Genomic DNA, 19,303 nt, shown 5'->3' with positions numbered 1-19,303 from the left:
CGTCCCTCCCTCCCCGGACCCTGCGCGTTGGTACAGCCTGCTCCGCCAGCGTCACGTGGGCGCCCCCTCTGTGACGTCGGCGTCTTCGCTGTAGCAAAGCTCGGCCTCTGGAATTCTGAGAACTAATTTGCTATTCGGTGACATAAGAGGGGGAGTGCGCTTTGCTTTCCCGGGGTCTGGGGCTAATTCCTCGTCTCTTACCCTTAAACTCGGCTCCTCGAGCTAAATACACAAAAGGGAGCGAGAGGTTCGACCCGTTGGAAAAAGTCTGTTCTGTATAGTAGCTTTAGAGGCGAGTAAGAGAAAAAAACAATAAACACCACAGCTCTTTCCAGCTAGAATATTAGGCACCACGAGAAAAATATTTGCCAAGCAGTTTTCGGTGGGTTCATTTGCTTTATTTTATTTGGGTCGGATTTTTTTGGTTTTGTTTTGTTTTGTTTCCTTGTTGATGTGGTGGCTTGGGATTTTTTGGTTGTTGTATTTTGACGATTTTCGGATTTTTTTGCTTCTGATTTTTGCCTTTTTCAAGTTTGTGGTGTTACGTAAATAGTAGGATCCCGCATCGGTTTGATTTTGGTGTGTGTGTGTGTGTGTGTGTGTGTGTGTGTGTGATTTTTTTCCCCATCTAATCTCTCATGCGTTTTAAAGAAGATGTGTTATTTTAATATTGATACTATTGAAAGCAGCTTAAATCTTTGATCGCATGTAACAAACCCAACCCCCACTTTTTGGGGGGCGGGCGCGGGGCGGGGGGGGAGGCTGCAATTTTCTTCTTTCCCTTGGACTTTTACTGAGAGGAGGCACTCCAGCGCTTGAGGGACATGTTCAAAGGATTTGTTTTGGTTTGGTTTGTTTCTTTCCAGGACAGCAAGTGGTGGGTTTACTCTTTCTGTTATTGTTGACTGTTAGGAAATTTCTTGTTGAAAGGAACGTGTGTGTATTTGGGTATGTGTATGCATGTGTCCTACAAAATTATGTGAACCAAATACAGGTTTGTGTTTTCCTTTTTCTTAAGGTCTTGATCCCCCGCAACCCCCCCCCCCCCCCCCGCCCCGGCTTGTTTCAAGGTCGTTGTAAAAAATCTCTTCTGTCTGTGTTTAAGAGATCAGCCGGAGGGAATTCTAAAGGCCTGCGGTGCCAGTATCACAGATACTGCGTGTATTTAGAACAGACTGTGCTACAACTACAGCGCTCTGCACGCAGCACAGTCTTAGCTTTCTAGCCTAGTTGGGAGGAGGAGGAGAAGGGGGAAATCTTTCTTTCTTTCTTTCTTTTTTCCTTTCTTTTTAAAGGCAAATGCAGTGCAGAATCATTTCACTGTGGGCCTTGGTTTGTTTATTCAGAACTGCCAGTTTCCCTATTTAAATGTTGGTTGGGGTTTTTTCCCCTCCTACTCATCCCCGAATGAGGGAGACTCTTGTTTCTTTTATGTCTCTCTCTTAAAAGAAGGGTGTGAGGGGAAAATAATATTTCAGATTCCTCAAGAATTAACCCAAAATGTTTGGACCAGAAGCAGCTTTCAAAGGTCAGGCTGTTCTGAGCCTTGGCTAGGAGAGTCCTTCAGGCGACTCATTAAATTACAGATGAGTTCTTAAAGGTTCCACAAAATTTCTGCACATGTTAATTTCCAAAAAAGATATGTCCCAAAATAATCTACCTCTCCCAACCTCAAATTTGAGTTTATAATGGAGCAGTGAGCAGAGCTCTGAAAGATTGCGGGCTGTTTCCTGGGATATTTGGGTTCCTTTTCCCAGGAAAAGTCCACGGGAAGTTCAGATCTATTGCTGAAAATGCTGTTGTCAATGCACCCCCGCCCCACCACCACCTTTAAAAGGCTGTGTTGGGAATTTTAGAACCAGGAGAGGTCCAAAGGGGTTGGTATCTGTTTCTATGTAAGTATCTGTTTCTATGAAATCTGAATATTTTAATACTTATTGACAGATGGATTACTGCAGCCTCTGCAGAAGAGCCTGTCTTGTAAAGGATTTTTGAAAAATATACATAGGCCTAATCCTGTCACTGTTGTTGAAATGAACATTTTACCCCCAAAGACTGTCAAGTGCAGATTCATTCTGCCAGAAGGCGGACTATCTGCTTTTTTATTGTCTCCTTCCCCTTCCTTTTCAGAGTTTTAAATGAATTCCACTGGATTCAAAATAATACCCCGATTTTGCTGAAGTGATTTTCTCTGTGCATTTATATGTGTTATATTTTTTCTATCTTTACGAGCAGCAAGAGTTTCTGGGTTTCCCAGGTGTATCTGTATGGTTTGGAATGTGAGATGTACGCCTCTGCCCTATTACTGATCCTATGATGGACATTACTTGTATGATTTTTCATGGCTTTTCTAATCAAAGTTGCCATCCTGTGTCACTGGTCCCCTGCCAGCGCCCCTGACCAACCCAAACCTTAAACACCGTTTGTCCCTGCTGCGTTCTCTTTGCCACTCCAATCTTAGCCCCATGGGGGCGCTGCAGAGCAGAGGGAAATCTGCTCCCACTGGCTATAGAACCAGCCAAAATGGGGGCTGGGAAGGAATTCACCCTTCTTGTACCTCAGCCCTTTTTAATTCTTTGCAGGGAGCCCTTACAGGGAAAACTTACCAGGCCTGGTTTATAGATAGTTAACCCCACCACAAGGGACCTCGAACCTTTTCAGCACATTATTTCTGGGACCAAGTGCCAGAGTCCCACATTTCTACGACTGTTTTGTTTTTCTGTTTGTTTTGGTTTGTTTTTGGCTTTGTTTTTTTGCCAAATCAGTGTTTACACTGAAAGAAATTGATCGGAAGGACACCATTAAAAGAAAAAAAAATATTGAAAATATTCTAAAGATAGAGACTATGTTCGGATAGATCCCTTTCTCTCTACTGAGTGAACAATGAGGAAAATTGTGCACCCACTCCTCAATCTCTTTTCAATTCCTGGGAGCGTAACTGTCAGATTTTATACCAGTTGAATTTCTTCCAGAATGTCCTTCTTTCCCGCATTCTTGATCTCTCCCCATCAGTAGCCAGTTGGCATCACTGTGTGGGCTCCCTCACTCCAGCAGTGCTATGTTATATAGGATTAAAGAAAGAATGTATTCAAATTATTTTAAATCATCCTTAAGAAGCTCTAAGGAGAGATTCCATGTCTGGGGTCTTATGAGTGATTCCTGTCGACTTGGAGGGACTAAGTATCCACCAGTCTTATCATTTAATTGTCCCTGGCTATTAATACTCAGAAGACCAGGTCAGGCCCTTTGCCCAGGGGATGGGCATAGTAATAGGTTCCTAAACACAACTGCTGTGTAAATATAAGGTTTGTTACAAATCAAATAGCCTGGTCCTAATATTACATTTAATTAACGAACAGATTTTGCATCCAGTTCCCCACAATTCAGTCATAGCTGAAAAGAAAGCTATCCTTGGAATAAACACTTCTTGTCCTCTTTTTAAGGAGGCTCCAAACAGGAAGTTGATTTCACCTGTCAGGAACTTCTGACACCTTGGTAGGTCTCTAAGGTTTCACATCTCAGAATTAGAGATTTTAGAACTGGAGGGAACATTGCAGATCAATCACGCACCTCCCCCCAGGTTCACTCTTTGAAGAGGGGAGGTGGCCCTCACCAGAGGCATGCATGACGCCAGGACAAAACTGAAAATGGGTATTCCTTTGAGGGTCCTGCATCATTTCAGGAGAATGAGGGTGATCTGACTACCTGGCTTTGGAGGAGAGTATCCTGGTTTCTGGCAGAATTGAGGAAAGCAAGACTGCTTTGGGCTCCTTATAATCTGTAAATTGTTTCTCAGAACGAAATCCAAGTCCTGACGATACTGCATTTTGATGGGCATTGGGTTTGGTTACGTTTGTCTCTGGCGCTGTGCTATTCTAGGTGACTTCTGGTGGGTGTGGGAGATACTCTCCACCTGATGCATAACATTTTACCTATTCCTTTTCTTTCAAATTCTTCATTTAGACCTATTGTAAACGAGCTCCGTGTATTCTTGGAGAAAGAAAGGAGTTTTCTTGGCATATTTTAGAGAAATTGAGTAGAAAGTTTTGAGACATTAAAAAAAAAAAACCAGAAGATGATTTCCAGCTACTACCTTCTGAAAAAGAAGTGTCAACGTTTAATTTTGATCCATATGCTGCCTGCTTTCAGCCTGTTTTATTCTGAGATTTTTTTTTCTTTAGAAACCTTTTCAGCCTAGCTCAGAGTCCCCCCCCCCCCCACAACACTGATTTTCCACACTTTTCTCACTTATTTAAAATGGAAATAAATATCGGGAGCTTAAAATAGAGAAGTGATGGTGGGGCGGGGCACCTAATCATTTGTTTATTGCACTGGATTGCACTGGATCACTGTTTTGAATAGCAGGGTTTTCACTTCCTATGAAACTTTAGCATGAAGGAAAGCAGCAGCTGGACCAGGAAGGGATGAAGAGAGGAAAGCACTTGAGTGTTTGTAAACTCTGGGTAGCTGGCCCACCCTGCCTGCGGCTGAGCTGTCTTTACTACCTAAGGCCAGAAGTGGAAAAACTTGATTTGCGTGTTGTGCCTGCATTTTTTTTTTTTTCCTTCTTCTCCACACCACCCTCTGTACACCTGGCTATGCAGAAGCCTATCTGAAGCCCGGCTTGATGGCAGGCAGAGCTGGAGAGCGGAAGAATGTGCGGAGGGAGGGAGTGCTTTCGGTACTTTTCCATTCACATCTCCACAGTGGCTTTTCTTGTTTATTTCAACCTCCACCCGCAGAAACCTTTCAGCTGCCTGAAATTCGAGTCATTAAACTGTTCCCTGAGGTCAGACTACAGATGCTTGGTGCATGTTTTCTACATGTCTGTGACTGTGTAACATATGTACATACAGACGCACACACAAAAACACGTTACCTCCTCAGGGGCATGGTGCGAGGTAGGAAGAAAAAAAACAACAACAACCTGGATTCGTTGCCAAAAAACCCTGGGTTTCTAATTACAGTGCTGCCCGGAACTCTGTTCTAGAACCTGGAGCAAAGCCACTTGTCAGGACTCAGTTTCCTCAACCGTGTGAAGAAATAACCAGGTGATTTGCATGGTAGCTATCTCTTCTAAATTCTATACCTTTATATCCAGATACATATTTACATGACTTTAAGATGGGGGAACGGAAGAGGAGCTATATCTATGTGTGTACCTGGCGTGGGGGAAGGGGTTAAAATTTAAACTTCTAAGTAAAGAAGGCAGTCCTAGAATCCTCCCCTCTATCAATTTTTAACCAATTGTAGACCAAAGTCTGGGGTTATGCTGAGTGGGTTCAAAAACCAATTGAAGATTTTTAAAGTTGAGTTGGAGGAGACAGGTTCTGAGACCTTGTACCTTTGATCTCCAGCATTCATAATCAGCTGTGACAATTCTCAAGTGTATTTTCAGTACTGTAGTTCTTTTTTTTTTTTTTCCTTCTGTTTGTTTTTGGAAACTGTCCCAGTCAATGATAGGAAGGAGATGACACTTGTAAACTGGGCAGTCTTTAAGCCACTGGGCTCCATGTGGATGTGAAAAATATGTCATAACATTCACACACACACACACACACACACACACACACACACCCCACACACAAGAAGGAAGGAAAAAAAAAAACCTAGAGAGAGATTCCTGGTAAGAAACTTAGAGGTAGCTCAGCTATCACTGCCTTAAAGGTAATTATTTGAAGTGAGAGGAAATAACAGATGAGGAGTTTGCCCTTACAAAAAAAAAAAAAAGCCTTGATCTTCCAGAACAAACTTGAAGGCAATAAAAGACATACTTTCACTCAGTATTTCCTATACTTTTTTGATCTCCATTCTTTAAAAAGAAAGGTCTAAAGTTTCTCAGGCCTGATTGTCTAGACGAAATAGGGTCTTTAACAGTCTTCAGCATCCTCAGGAAGTGATAAAGCAGCTCCTACTTATTAGCAGTGAGCTCCCCATTACCACCATTTCTCCTTTGGCTTAGACTTTCTGCAATATTATTGCCCATGGATGAGCAGACATGGAGCCCATTAGAGTCTCTCAATGTCAAACTACTGGGTTACAATATGCTAGAACTGAAAGGGTCCTTAGCAACAAATTAATCCAATGCTACCGGTGTTACATAAATGGAAACTGAGGCCCAGACAGAAGGCATTTTCCACATACACTGAATGGCTGACAGAGCCAGATCTTGAACCTTGATGCCCTGGTTCTAAATCCACTGTTGTTGTTGTTGTTGTTGTTGTTGTTTTTCCCATAGCTTATCGTGGAAAGCGAATATAGGGTGGGCAGCCCTGCAAAAGAGCCATTTGCTGTGGCCTTACTTTGAGAGAACGCTGAAGATTTGGACATTTGATGTGCTCTCCACGGAGGTTCTGTTCAGTCTTAGGGGCACACTGACAGGATGGAAAGAAGACTGTCCTGCACAAGCTTTGCGTGCAGGTCTCACTGCAGGATGCAGGGTAGGAGCCTCATAATCTCCCACAGTGCCGTGACTTCATATTGTTACTAAGTCTAGAATTGTCTTAAGGATAGTGCAGTTGCATCGTGATTGCATGCATGTTGGTATTTACAATATCAAGTGTTAAACATATTTGGCCTAGAAGCAATGATGCCACAGTAGCAATGATCACACCTAGTGCTCAGATTGTACCATAAGATAAAGATTTGCTAAAAGAAGGAGAAGAAGGGGAAGGAGAAGGAGGGAAATCAAGACAAACAAAAAGTCTCTACATTGATGGGGGATATTTCAGAGCCACTGGAGCTACTGAAGTGCTCCCAATGGCCAAAGCTGGAAAATTTGAGCAACAAGGTAGAGTCATATTAGATTATAACCCGAAGTATAAAATAAGTACCCAAAGTTCACACGGATATAAATAAATGTGGGGAAAATTAATAAATGGAAGAGAAGAGCCCAGTTTCCCTGGCAGAATTCCGAATAATTTATGTAGATACTCTATCCTCAAGGAGGGAGAATATAATTCCTTTCTCCTTAAGTATAAGCTGGGCATAGTGACTTCCTTCCAAAGAATGTGGTATGGGAAGGGGGTGGGGGAGGTGATTTTACATGGAGAGACCAGACGAACACTACATCAGCCAGGACATCAAGGTCAGCATCAACAATGATAAACCATGTTGACTGTATGAACCTTTGACAGAAGGTGGGAAAATGGTTCTTTACCTCTGTGGTCTCGCTCCCATTTCCCAGTCTATTTATGAGGAAAACATCAGACACATTCCAGTAGAAGGGCATCCTACAAAATGCTTGCCCAGTACTCCTCAAAACCGTCAAGGTTATCAAAAACAAAGTCTGACAAGTTGCCACAGCCAGGAGAAGCCTAAGGAGACACGATAACTTCATGTCAACAAGTATTGAACAGAAAAAGAGAGAAGGTAAATCTAAACAAATCTGAGCACGTGATGGATGTTAGTTAATAATATTGTGTGAATATTGTTTCCTCCATTGTTACAAGTGTACCATACTAAGATGAAATGTTAATAATGGGTGAAATTGGGTACAGGGTTGTTCTCCATATTATATTCTCAATTTTTCTGTTAAAAAACACAAATTAGGGGCGCCTGGGTGGCTCAGTCGGTTGAGCGCCGACTTCTGCTCAGGTCACGATCTCGCGGTCCGTGAGTTCGAGCCCCGCATCGGGCCCCTGTGCTGACAGCTCAGAGCCCGGAGCCTGTTTCAGATTCTGTCTCCCTCTCTCTGACCCTCCCCCATTCATGCTCTGTCTCTCTCTGTCTCAAAAATGAATAAAAACGTTAAAAAAAAATTTAAAAAAAACAACACAAATTATATATATATATATATATATATATATATATATATATATATATAACCATCTCTCTATCTCATTTTCCCATACTAGGATCCTCCAAAAGGTGACCCAGGCTTCTCTTGAAATCTGAAGAGATCCTGCCTTTCACTCAACAATGCCCCCAAAATAGAGTCCAGAACATGAGAAAACCTGCATTTATTCTTTTAGTTTCCTAAATTGAAAGCAATTTAGCTAATTTCTATATGCCATCATTTAGATAGAGAATGGTCAGGAGAACACTAAGGAGGCACCAAAGGGCCAAATGTCATTATAGCAGTAGATGATTCAAGCCACCTCATCAAGCTGCTGATTCAACATTTCTCTGAGGAGATTCTCTGTGGAGACAAGGCCCAGAAAACTCTTTGCCATCAGTCCATATGGGGCATACAGATCTTGAGGCTTCATAATTGAGGTTGGGGGAGTCCCGAGAGCTTCCTAGAATGTCTGCTATTTCATTGTACAACTCTGATAGAACTGTGGGTCTCATCAGAGTTGTAACTCTGGGTGTTTAGAGACAAATAGCTTACCGGACCCCATGACTCTGTGAATTTGTCTTCATCGTCTGGATTTGACACTATAATCTAAACTCTCCTCAGCCTTCAATCTATTAGTTCTACAGTTGAGAAAGATCCAGAGAGGGAAATGGTTTGCAAAGACCACCCCCCAAAATTAGCGGTAGAGTTGCTTCCCATCAACCGAGGCCACCCTGAATCACTTACTTTGCTGCAGTATCCACTTTGGTAAACCAAAAGCCGCTATTACTTTGATGTGTATTCGGGAAGGCCTCATTAATTTCTAACCAATTGTCAGTTACCAACGATGTCTAGTTCCCATGCTGTACTTGAATCTTAAGTGTCTCTTCCTTTTTTCTGTCTTTTCCCACATCTATCAACGTCTCTGCCAAGTGCTTGTAAAATCTTTGAACCAATCCTTCTGTTCACTATGGAGGCTGACATTTAAATAATTGAATCCTGTCATACTACATTTTGGTTAGCATGACTCTTTCAGTGATCTGTTTGGTCACATGGCTCAAGAATCACAAACACAGTCATGCCCTTTGAGTCAGTACTTCTAGGAACCTATCTTTGAGGCGCATACAATGTACAGGGAAAAAACTCAAACATATAGGGCAAAAAAATCTTTGAATGAATATATGTGTCTAAGTGTTATGTCTAACAACAAAAAAAGTGAGGTTCCATCATCACTGGGTTGAGGGAAAAGGTGTTGGATGGAGAATGATCAAGTATAATATGACTAATTTAAAAAAAAATAGAATTGAAAAACACCTATGGTAACAGGTAAAGTGAAAAGAAGTTTTATATATATATATATGGTAGATTAACAACTATGTTTAAAAATACTCTTCATAAAAAATAGACTAGATATAAACAAGAGTATACAATACACAGAAAACATTTTGGCTGCTTTGGGTAATAGGATTACAGATGCTTTTTTCCTCCCTTGATTTTTTTCTTTATCTTCCAAATTATATAAATGTGTATATATTAGTTTGATATCTGTTTATCTATCTATGTATCTCTCTATCTGTCTATATCTGTCTCACAAGCACAGCTGAAGACACTGAAAAGCCCTAGGTGAAGTCTTTTAAGTGCAGTCAGTCCCCTAATTCACAATTCTGAATGTTTGGCCTAAAATTTATGCTGCCCTCATCTTTAGGACCTTCTAGCAAAAGTGAGAGTGGCCCACTCGCTCTTGGAGAAGACTTTTCATTCTGGGAGACACTTGTTTTCACAATAACAAAACATCACCCTTTCTGAGCACATTGACCCAAATTAGGTAGATCTGTAAATCTTTAATCTACCTCTGCCCCCTTGGTCTTAGTGTGCTTATCTTGTTTGTTGGTGTTTTATAGCATTTGCAAATGTCAAGGGTTTCCTTGTTACTTTGCTGTCTCTGTGAGGCCACCCAGGAGTTTTCCTGGTAGATGGACTGCCTTTGGGATTCTTCTGGAACTAGAGGACATTAATTTTTTGTTTTTTTGGTTTTTTTTTTTAACATTTATTTATTTTTGAGACCGAGAGAGAGAGAGCACGAACAGGGGAGGGTCAGAGAAAGAGGGAGACACAGAATCTGAAACAGGCTCCAGGCTCTGAGCTGTCAGCACAGAGCCCGAGGCGGGGCTCGAACCCACGGACCACGAGATCATGACCTGAGCTGAAGTCGGACGCTTAACTGACTGAGTCACCCAGGCGCCCCAGTTTTTTGTTTCTTATAACATGTTTGGCTAGTGAATGCTAAGGAAAAAAAAATAAACCTCAAAATTTTTTTTTTCTTCTGAGAATCACAGGCTGTTAGGAACTTTGGGGAGTATACTATTATTTGAACAACTGGATTTTGAAAAATGGCCTGGGGGTAGACATCAGAATCTAGGCATCCAGGGTGAGGACCATGGTTCTGATAGGCCCCTCTTCCCTGAAACCACTAATGTAATTCTTCACACTCAGCTCACTCTATTCACTCATTCACACAGCACACAGCTCAATGAAAGTCTTCTATGAAAGAGATGCCATCATGCTAGATGACGGGAAACAAATATGAATACAATAGGGGATCCTGATCCCAGGTAGCACACAAACTGCTGAGGAAACAAAGGCCCAGAAAGGTGCTAAAACTAGCTTTAGGTCAGGCAGAAGAGAGTCCCTGAGTCAAGACTGGGCCCCAAATGTTCTGATTCTGAGCCAAGCAAAACTACATGGTTTCTTCTCAGATGCTGTGTCCTACCTCCCACTCTGACGTCACTCTGAGGCATTGGCACCCTCCTTGGGTGGGTGCGGTCTCCGAATTTTTCATCCAGTCTCAATTAGAACAAGATATAACCCAGCCGTCTCGAGGTACCATCCAGTAATACCCAACATCCAGTGCAGGAAGATCCCCACGAGTCTCAGCTCTCTTCCCAGCCACGATCACCAGGCTAGCTCAGTCTGCAGGCTGGGGCTTTGCCTGGACCTGGGTTTTGTACCTTCTTGTACCTGACAGGTTCTACCGGGAACAGTCAGGTCACCCAACCTCATGCTCTCCGAGAGCACACAGCCTCCAGTAACATCCGCAGTCTGGATGTCAGAACCTAAGACCATCCCTGGCAGGAACTGCACACCTAATAGAGCTTGATGCCTACTTAACTAAGCCCAAGTTCACCTCAACCCTCTGGGCACTGTGGGTAATAAACTGGCAGATGATATCTCCAGGTGCCAGCCCTGTATCCGGACCAGTTTCCATAGTACCGTAGTCAGCAAGGCCCAGCCTACCTAGCGTTGGGTTTATCTGCCAGCAGTTATAACCATTTCCTCTCTGCGGCCAAGAGGGTGGACTGGAGATAATGATGCGTGCTCAATACCACCAGACAAGATTTCCGAAATCTTAACAATTACTTAGTCCGGCAACTTTCAATGTGTAAACATTAAGTTGCCGAGAACACCCTCATCCTTTGGAGGCCCTGGCGCTAAAATGCCAGCAAAATGCTCAGAAGAAAATGAGACGGAGAAAGATGAATTCTGACATTAATAAAAGCCACCCTTTGGGAAAGCATGTTAAGACTTGGTGGCAGTGAGAACGGAGAAACAAGGCCCTCCCGCTCTTTTCAGTCTTGACTCTCTACAACAGTTTTCTACACCAGACTCCGAGGACCCATGCACTTACCTCCGCCCCACAGCCCTGCCTCAATTTCTGTCTTTCTTCCATAGGCTAGATGTTTCTCAAGGAGAAGAGTGCTTCATTTTTGTCTTCTTAGACTTGTGCCCAACACAATGCTCACTTAGGAAATGTTGGTGAAATTAAAGTTAGGTAGAACTGAAAGAGACTTTGATGTGAAATCTGATGATCTGGGTTCCAGTTAAAGTTCCACAACTGACTAACTTCTGTGGGTCTCAGTTTCTTGTTCTCTAAAATGGTAATTTCTGTTAAAAGACTACCTCTCAGTGTTCTCAGGAGAATCAAGGACAGTGCAAGAGAAAGCACTTTGGGTATTATAATATGCAGTTCAAAGTAGTTGTTGAACGCCAAATGAACACACAAACTAATGAGTGAACTATCATAGTTAAGGAAAGCTTCCAGGTTATTCCCTAACAGATTCTGTGACTCAGGTTGTATCTGGGGAACGGTGATGTAGAGTGCCCTGTCTTGACTTTGTAACCATCCTTAAATATATTAATTTCACTTCCTGAAATATTTTAACCTTTTAAATACAGGAAGACATAAATTAACTGCTAAGGATTCATACTGATCCAAAGAGAATAAAAAAGATCATCAGAAAGTCTTTTTGTTCTTGAAATGCAGAATTGGAAATGAACCTTTTCCCAGTAGTGGGAACTGAAATCCAGTGTTAGATCCTCCTTTTTGGTACCTTCTTCCTCTTTCTTCCTCCTCTTTCTACCTTAGCCCCTCCCTAGCCCTCCCCTGCACCCAAAAGGAAAAAAAAAAATCATTTGTTTTGAATTAACTTCAGTCTTAGCAAATGGTATAAACAAAGTCCAAATTTATCAGGGCTGTTTTCTAGGATCAGCGAGGTGGATTTCTACAAATTTTTCCAGGAACTGAGTTGCTGGGTGAGTTACTAAAATGAGGTTGGATAACTTTCTACCAAAGGCCTGACCTGAGTGACAGGAAAAGCCATGGGCCAGTGCTGTCCTCCTAAGAGAATTCCTGCATTTATCCCTTCTGTCTCTGCAACCAGAGCCGAGTGGACCCCATGAATATTGAGGTAAATATAAAAGGGATTTAGGGCAAGTTGTTCTCGACAGGGAGGAAGAGAGAAAATAGGAGTATGGGTGCTAGAGAGAAGACCTTTAATAACAGGACAAAGCGATAATTCAGCGGATGAAGCAACAGAGCTTTGTTGACATTAAAAACAACCCAAGAGTCCGTATCCTACTTCCTGCAATCTATCACAGTAGGGACCTAAATGGGACAAAGTACCCAGCAAACTTAGTAGATGGGTGCATAACAGTCTCAACAGGGGCCAGGGACAGCAGGCGGTAGTGGCAAGAGGAAACTTCTAGAATTGGGAGCCTGTCTGCCCATACTTGCCAGGTTTGCCATCACCAAGCCCTTGATCAACAGCTCACTTATTTTTAGATTCCTAGAGGTGGGAAGGAGAGAATACTGGATGTATACGGCAGTAAAAAAAAACTCCGACGTGGGTGAGCTGGGACGATGTCCAAGCTGTGCAAGGGCAGCCACCTCCCCCATATGGTTCCTTTATTTTTTTTTTTCCCTCTCCACCCCTCCTGTTCCCAACACCTCTCACCCAACCACACCTGTGGAAGCCACATTCCTGCACAAAGCTAAATGTGTCCAAGGGGAGCAGAGCGAGGGAACATAACACCAAGATACGTCCCTTCTCAACTCTGAAAACTGGGAAGTGTCAGTAAGAAAATGGAGGAGTGCTGGAAGATTCTAGAGGTCAGGAACGAAAAAGTTTGGAGAAACGGCACAGTCGACTGTATTTCATTATTTTGTCACCCACTGGGTTAGACTTTTTTAGTATGGGATACACATATGTTGATATCTTCAGATCTGACTGCTTTGCAGCCACAAAAATTATCTATTAAGCACCTACTATATGCTAAGCACTGGGCTAGACTTTGCATATACAAAGAACAATTACAGACTTGTCCCTGGAGGAGCCCATTGTTTAGTTGAGGACACAAACATTACACAAGTACATCCACAGAGGAGTATTATTTATTATAAATTATGTTAACGGAGCTGCAGAAAATAAGTAAGGTACTGTGAAATGGGGGAAGGATGTAATTTACTTAGGATACAGGCCCCTCCATGAAAGTAAGCTTTAAGCTGAGATGTGAAAATGGAGGATGGATTAGCCAGGCCAAGGGTGAGGGGTGAAGTGTGGCGGGGCAGAGGGACCAGAGGCCAGACAACCCTGTAAACCCATGGCATGGTCAGAGACTTGAAAGAGGTCGGTATGGCACAAGCAGAGACTGGTGGTAGATGAATTTGGGGGGAGAATCAGGAGCCAGACGATGGAGGCCTTTGTAGCCTATGGACAGGAATTTAGAGTTTGTTCTAAGTTTACTGAGAAATCATTTAGGATATTTTAGGCTGGGTGATGACATGATCTGATTTTTGTTTGAAGAAAAGCACCCCAGCTATCACGTGGAAGATAATTAGAAATGGGCAAGAGTAAATTCTTTAAGAGGCTCTGGTAGGAGTCCTGGTGAGAGAAGAAGGGAGCTAGGAGTGCAGGTGGGGAGGTGTGCAAAGATTTGAGGCATACTTTGATGGTAGAATTGACAAGATTGAAAGCAAGATTGGATTGATCGGGAGTGGGTGGTGAAAGAGAGAAGGATATTAAGAATGAATCCCAAGTTTCTGATTTGGGCAATTGGGTAGATGTGTTTCCACTTACTGAGTTAGAAACACTTCAAAGTAGAAGTTTGTAGGAGGGGCAGATGCCGGCAGTCAAGAACTTGGCTTTGCGCACGATGTGTCTGAGATGTCTCCGATGTCAAAGTAGACAGTTGACTCTGCAAGATCTGAACCCAAAAGATAGGTCTGGTTTGGAGATATAAATTGGGCTTCAGCAAAATAGACATAGTATTTGAAGCTAGGAGAAAGGATTGGTTTTCCCATCAAGCCAGGCATTAAAAAATAGAATTAAAAAAAAAATAGTAAAGGCAGAATGATCCTTGGAACTAGTCCAGTCCAAACTCATTTCTCAACTGATAGCAAAACTGGGACCTCATGAAGTGAAGCTATTGGTGGAAGGAGAGTTGGTGAGAGATCAGGTCTTCAGGTTGGTTGGTTGTTTTATATACTGTTTTGTCAACATTTGACATAAAAATGGTTGAGGCTAAGAAATCTAGGTCACTCTATAGACGGCTCATGGTGCCACCTCCCTTAGCTTAGGGTCTCACCTGCTGCATGTAATCGGCCACACCCCGGTTAGTGATTTGCTCCCCTCTTCCTTTATTCGATGTAGGACCTTCTCTCCTCATGCCCTACTTCTTGAGATAAGGTGTAGCCATCCCAAATGAACATATCTGTGCATTTTAATATCGAGGCAGTGCAAGCCTCAGAGCAGTGACGGAGGGGCTGAAGGCACGTTTCTGTAACACTCCATCCTTCTCAGCTTACCACCTATGGCCCCTGTAATTATTTAGCAACTGGACTGCCTGTATCTCCTCTGGAATATGAGTACCTAAAGTCAGGAGCTACTTTTCTTCTCGCTATCTTGAGCCGGCCCTGGCACCTAGGACAAGCGGCTTACCCATCTGATACACGTTTTCAGTAAGAGGGACTCAATAAATTGAAGCCTTTCATTGGACTCAACATACCTTTAGTTACCTTTCCATCCTTCCAAGTAAAGATATTTACTGAGCACATACTCTGTATCAGGTATGGTGCTAAAGGTTGCCGTTGTGTTCAGTCTTTAAAATGCAGTTACGCAGCGGTTGATATTAGCTATTGTCCAATATATTTAGGTTCATTCATGTGTGTGTATTTGCATTCCTTCCACCCGATTCAGTGAATATTTAATGGGCATCGACCATGCGTACAGAGGTACAAGAGGAAACCCCTGTCACTCAGGGCTCTAGGGCTAGTGCAGGCGAGAGATATCAACAAACACATAAGCAAAGACAATGGCTATCACCGAGCTACAACTGGTATATTTTGGGTGAATATGGGAATATTTCGGGTGATTGCTTCAAACCAAGAGATCCAGGAAAGTTTCTTGGAGGGGTTGACTTTGAACACAATAACAGAAGAATGTAAAAGAATGAACGTATTCTTGAAATAAACATCAAAATAATAAGCATAGCTTTGAAATAATTAACAGCTAACATACATATGGTACTTAGCACGTGCTATTTTAAGTACTTTACACTTGTGAACGTATTTAATCCTTACAACAACCATATGAAATGAGTGGTATTTTCATCCCCACTTTACGGACAGGACGCTGAAGCACAGAAAGGTTAGGCAACTTACTGCAGCTCGAACAGCTCACAAACAACAGAGTTGGGATTTCAACCCCAGCGATTTAAGTCTTTGACCTTAGCCGTATGCTCTGTCTAGAAAGCTGTCTAGTTTGCAAAGAACTTTTTCCGCCATTCCTTAATGTGCTTTTAGTCATGACCCTGTGAAGCCACGATTATTATTCTAATTAGAAAGACGAGTCAATTGGAACCCAGAGTGGGAAGACACCAGCTGGGCTAGTTAGCTGGAGCTTAAGGTTCAAAACCTGGTCATTTAACCTCAGACAAGTGCCTTTTCCCGGGTTAAATTGTTAGCAAGTAAATATGTTCATTGCTCCTACTCTGAGCAAGGCCCTGTGCTAGCCTGTTCATATATGTTCTAATTTCATTCCCACAACAGCCCTGAGAGGTAGGTGTTGTTACATTTCAAAAGAGGAAACAGTTCAATGCAGCCTCTACTTGACTTTTTTTTTCTTTTTCTTTTTGAGAACACTAGTGATTTCTTATGAGGCATGTTGGTTTTCAGTTTCATGCTTTGCCTACTCTTTGGTCCCTGGGAACCCCTGAGGAGAGTATTACCTGTGCATTAACACACGCAGCTTCGCTGAGAATGGAAAATCCCAATTAATCTCTTTGCCAAAATCTTCCAGTCACTCCTGCATTTGGCCAACCTTTCCTGTGTGCTGAAAGTCAACATTTAAATATGAAACTCAGCTTTGGTTTCCAAAAATTTAATTGCATTATTAAGAATTGGTTGAAACTGGGCTTTGTGCGTCTAGGAGGGAAAGGCTGGGAACAAGGCTGACCAGACACTCCACGCTGGTCAGCAATTCAGTGCAATTCCTGACAGGCTCGATGCAATCTGGGACTGGACTGGCCGTCTCCAGCTCGCTGTGTGCCCACCGTATAGGGCATAATCTAGCCCCTCTGGGGGGAATATAAATCAGTGGCTAGAGAAAGAGACCAGCTTTACCAGGGATCCATTGACAAGTATGTCAAATGCCAAAGAAAGACAATTAGTCGAAAGCCAGTAAAAATTCATAGCCAGCGCCACAGCCTGAGGCAGCAGAGGCTGGATTCCCAGGCATCAGCTTTGTTTGTGCATGTGCTGTCCGAGCACCAGCTATGGAAGTCTCTGTGTTCAGCCCTGTTGCCTTCCGGGGTTTGATGAAGGCTCTTAGGAGGGTCATGATCTCAGCCTAGAATGGCAGCATTTAAAAGGGACAGCAAAGAAGAGAGGGAAGATGACTGATGCTTTCGGTGCAAGAAGAAGGAGAATGGATGGAGTGAAAATTGGGAAATTTCCACTTTCAAGGCCGGGGTTATAATAAAGGGCTTTGTTGTTTTGCTGTTGTCAAACCTTTCAAAAGAGTCTTCTCTGCAAGTGGCTACCGGAGTCCTAGTACGATTTCTCTCTATGCCTCTTGCCTTGGTTTGCTCACTTGTAAAAAGGGAGAGCAACCATCCCCTCCAGGTATTCTCTTGAGGATTCAATGTAATAAAGCTCAGTGACTGGCTCATTAATATAAAATGTGTAGAATGTAGGCTGTATATCATGCACTCTCCTGCTATCCCAGCTGTACGGTAAAAAATAGAACTAAACAGTTAATATCGTTTAACAGAACCTTAGAGATCATCTGACCCAACACCTAAGTGGGGTAGAGGACGGGAAGGGAGAAGGCAGTAAGTGTCTTTGCCCAAGGGTGTCAGGTTTGAGGCTGATGGAGAGTTTGCCGGTGCGGGAAGGAGGGAGTTACTGACAACCGCTGTGAGCTAGCTACTCTGCTGAGCCCCCTAAATGTAATTTTATTTCCTACTGACAGGAGACATGGGCAGGTGCCTTCATCTCCTAAATCAAGAGCCAGAGGTCCCGAATGGAAATAGCCTCCCTGAGATCATAGAGCTAATAAACAGATGAGGGGGATTCAAGTCCTGGTTGGGTTAAATCCAAAGCTCATGCTCTTGACCTGACACCATCTCACCAAGTTTTCTGCTTCTTTGCAAAGACCCTCTTTTCAGGGTTTCCATAGCACCTACCAAGAACAGTGGTGGCTAGAGAAGGGGTTGTTTTTGGTTTTGTTTTTGTTGTTTAAGTAGGTCTATGAATCACAGTGTAAGCCTCCTTTATGCAGCTCGATCTTGCAGTCGATGGCTAAGTGCACTGGATGACAGTCTGACGTAAAGCTCGAACTCAAGAACCGTGAGACCATGACCTGAGTCAAGACCAAGAGTGGACGCTTAACCAACTGAACCACCCAGGCGCCCCTCTGGTACACAAATTTTTAAAGAAAGTATTCTGTCAGCATCCTATACACCATTATAGGTGGGTTTTTTTTTTCCTTTTTCTTTTTTCTTTTTTTTTTTGCATTACTTCAACCTATCGGCCCAGTATCCATCCACCTGTATACCACCAATGATCCCAATAAATTTACATACATAATTACCAAAAACCATACCTGTTACCACACATGTTATACATACATATATAGAGAGATACCTGCATATCTTCAGTGAATGTTGATTAAACCCCACTATGTGACAGACAACAAGTGAGTTGCTGCAAAATGTCACCAGTTAGAATCTAGTCTGGGAGAAATCAACCCGTGCTTGTATGGTCAATTAATCTACAATAAAGGAGGCAAGAATACACAATGGAGAAGAGTCTCTTCAATAAATGGTGTTGGGAAAACTGAAGAGTTACATGCAAAAGAATGAAAATGGACCACTTTCTTACACGATAACCAAAATAAACTCAAAAGGAATTAAAGACCTATGTGAGAAGGAGACCATAAAACTCCTAGAAAAAAAACATAGGCCGTAATCACTTTGATATCCGTTTTTGGCAATATTTTTCAGATGTCTCCTCAAGCAGGGGAACAAAAGCAGAAATAAACTATTGGGATTACAGGAAAACTAAAAAAGCTTTTGAACAGTGAAGGAAACCATCAACAAAATGGAAATACAACCTACTGAATGAGAGAAGGTATTTGCAAATGATATATCCAATATGGGATTAATATCCAAAATATATGAAGAACCTATACAATTCAACAGCCCCAAACCCAAAGAATCCAATTAAAAAATGGGCAGAGGATTTGTATAGACATCTTTCCAAAGAAGACATACAGATGGCCACTGGCGCATGAAAAGATGCTCAACACCATTCATATTCAGGGAAATGTAATTCAAAACTACAATGAAATCGCATCTGTCAGGACGGCTAGAGTCAAAAAGACAAAACATAATAGGTGTTGGCAAGGATGTGGAGAAAAAAGAACACTCATGCACTATTGGTGGGAATGAAAAGTGGTGCAGCCTTGATGGAAGAAAACAGTATGGAGGTTCCTCAAAACTTAATTCTAAAGATGTATAGATAGATAGATAGATAGATAGATAGATAGATAATGGGATATTACTCAGCCATAAAAAGAATGAAATCTTGCCATTTGCAATAACATGGATGGATCTAGAAGACATAATGCTAAGTGAAATAAGTCAGAGAGAGAAAGACAAATACCATATGATCTCACTCATATTTGGAAT

At 42.4% G+C, this 19,303-nt stretch overlaps 1 long non-coding RNA gene across 2 annotated transcripts; it reads left to right on the top strand.

Moving 5' to 3' along the window:
- Positions 1-96: 96 nt before the first annotated feature.
- On the top strand, positions 97-18,671 carry LOC122230774. Of its 2 annotated transcripts, XR_006207859.1 has the most exons (4): positions 463-5,063; positions 6,239-7,371; positions 17,893-18,083; positions 18,617-18,671. It is a non-coding gene; the product is annotated as an uncharacterized LOC122230774 (long non-coding RNA). The 2 variants fall into 2 exon arrangements; XR_006207860.1 differs by lacking the exons at positions 17,893-18,083; positions 18,617-18,671 and adding an exon at positions 97-382 and having other exon boundaries at positions 4,968-5,063; positions 6,239-7,547.
- Positions 18,672-19,303: the final 632 nt, after the last annotated feature.

Source organism: Panthera tigris, chromosome C2 (genome assembly GCF_018350195.1).
Source record: "Panthera tigris isolate Pti1 chromosome C2, P.tigris_Pti1_mat1.1, whole genome shotgun sequence".
NCBI lineage: Eukaryota > Metazoa > Chordata > Mammalia > Carnivora > Felidae > Panthera > Panthera tigris.
This window is presented reverse-complemented; position numbering and strand designations above follow the sequence as displayed.